The sequence below is a fragment of the Castanea sativa genome, chromosome 4 (genome assembly GCF_040712315.1).
Source record: "Castanea sativa cultivar Marrone di Chiusa Pesio chromosome 4, ASM4071231v1".
Taxonomy (NCBI): Eukaryota; Viridiplantae; Streptophyta; class Magnoliopsida; order Fagales; family Fagaceae; genus Castanea; species Castanea sativa.
In genome coordinates this window covers 18,104,509-18,106,360 of record NC_134016.1, presented here as the reverse complement: position 1 = coordinate 18,106,360, position 1,852 = coordinate 18,104,509, and the positions used below count along the sequence as shown (strand labels likewise).

At 32.6% G+C, this 1,852-nt stretch overlaps 1 long non-coding RNA gene across 1 annotated transcript; it reads right to left on the bottom strand.

Moving 5' to 3' along the window:
* Window positions 1–378: 378 nt before the first annotated feature.
* Window positions 379–1,295, bottom strand: LOC142632252 (uncharacterized). Its single transcript, XR_012843759.1, has 2 exons — window positions 1,033–1,295; window positions 379–937 (listed from the first exon to the last, which is right to left on the bottom strand). It is a non-coding gene; the product is annotated as an uncharacterized LOC142632252 (long non-coding RNA).
* Between the last annotated feature and the right edge of the window lie 557 nt (window positions 1,296–1,852).

Below are 1,852 nucleotides of genomic sequence, written 5' to 3'. Positions count from 1 at the left end.
CCAATCTTGTCGATTTGTGAAGAGGGACTAATCCAGTCAAGAAGGACATAACATCCCGATTCCATAGGATCGGTCCCCCTAAAACATTATTTCAGCCCAAAAAAAAAAAAAAACTAGGAAAAATATGAAGAGCATATAACAATTAGGAAAAGTGTGCTTTTTTATAATCTTCAATCTTGTAAAATGTTTTGCTTTTTTTTTTTTTCTTTTAAAGAATAAAACTAATATATATATATATATATATATATATATATATATATATATATATATATATATATATATATTCTTTTCTTAATTTCGGGGCTGGAAAGTGGTAAACAAGAAGAGTGTAGAATGTAGGAGACCATGTGCAACGAATGACGACAAGGGAGGAGGACCGGCCGGAGGAATCATATAATTTTTAATTTTTTTTAGAAGGAAACTGAATATTTGTATTCAGCTTGTAATACAGAATAAAACTGTAGTGATACATTTTCCATCTACACTAACAAAGCAGCAAGTCTAAGATACTAATAATATATCTAACCAAACTATAAGTAATAGAGCTACCTTCTCTCTTTTTATATGAGAGGAAAGTAATTCATAAAAATCTTGAGAAAGAAACTTTGCATATGGAGTCAAAGGAGCTAACAGTGACTTCATCTATGACTGTGAGAGCTTTGAAGACAACCAACAAATCTCCTTCCAGCACTGCCTTTGTTATTCCCAACTCTTAAGCAAAAGAGAGTGTACGTCTTAGGTGCTGCCAGTGCAGTGCTTCAATTTTCTCACAACCGCAAGTATAAGCTTGGCTTGGGACAAGTTTTTGGGGCTGGGGCATGAGGCAATAACTAAACCAGAATTGTTCCTGATAACCAAACCACGTGCACCCCCAAACTAGATTTGTTCTCTTTGGAAAAAACAGCCCCCATCACATCATAATTTATTTTCGTGAAATCTGTTGGTGGAGGAAGCCATCGACTCCTGGTGAGTGAGTGGTTGACACTTGACAAACAAACAGGCAACGATTGAAAAGATAGAAATTCAGCATACCTTTCTATGGCGAGATTGGCAATCGATCTGGTGAAGCGCCACAGCGTTTTGTCATTGCAAAAATTTCTGCATTCTTTTCCTGTAGAATTAACCATGACAGCAGCTCCTTCAAGTCCACAAATTGGACTGTACGTTCTTCAAATATGCCAGTCAGACCACACTTCATCCAGTTCCACAAGGCATGTTATGGAGTTTCATGGCCTGTATGGCAGCCGGTCCTCAATGATTGTGCGTCAGACTCAGACTAAGCTTATTACCTTTGTAATGGACTAATTACTCATGTGATAATAGGAAGTACGTCATTATTTTATTCATATAATATGCCGTTTGGAATATGAGATCTTTCGATAAATATAAAGGCATAATAATTTTTATTTTATTTTAATTTTTGCATGTAGCTGTTAAGATAATCAGTTGTGATTTGTAGACAATTAAAATAATGCTAGTAGTAATTATAGTAAAATTGATGTTACTCTTATTACAATCTATCACCCCAAAAAATATTTAAAATGTATTTGTAGATTTTAGCATTCTTGGAGATGTTTTTCTTTCTAAAAACATCACAGATTCACAATTAAATGTTTAAAGTTTTATGATTTAAGTTAGACTTCTTAATTTAATGGAAATGTTCATGAAACAATAACAAATGCACCCCAAAAAAAAAAAAGGTTTGTTTGACATCACTTTTAGCACTTTGCTTTTTACTTTTATCTTTTGTGTATGACTTTTTTAAATATTAGTAATTTTTTCTATTTTCTTTCACTTTTCTCAACTTTCTATTTTTTTATTTTTGTAAGTTACAAATATATTTTTAAATATT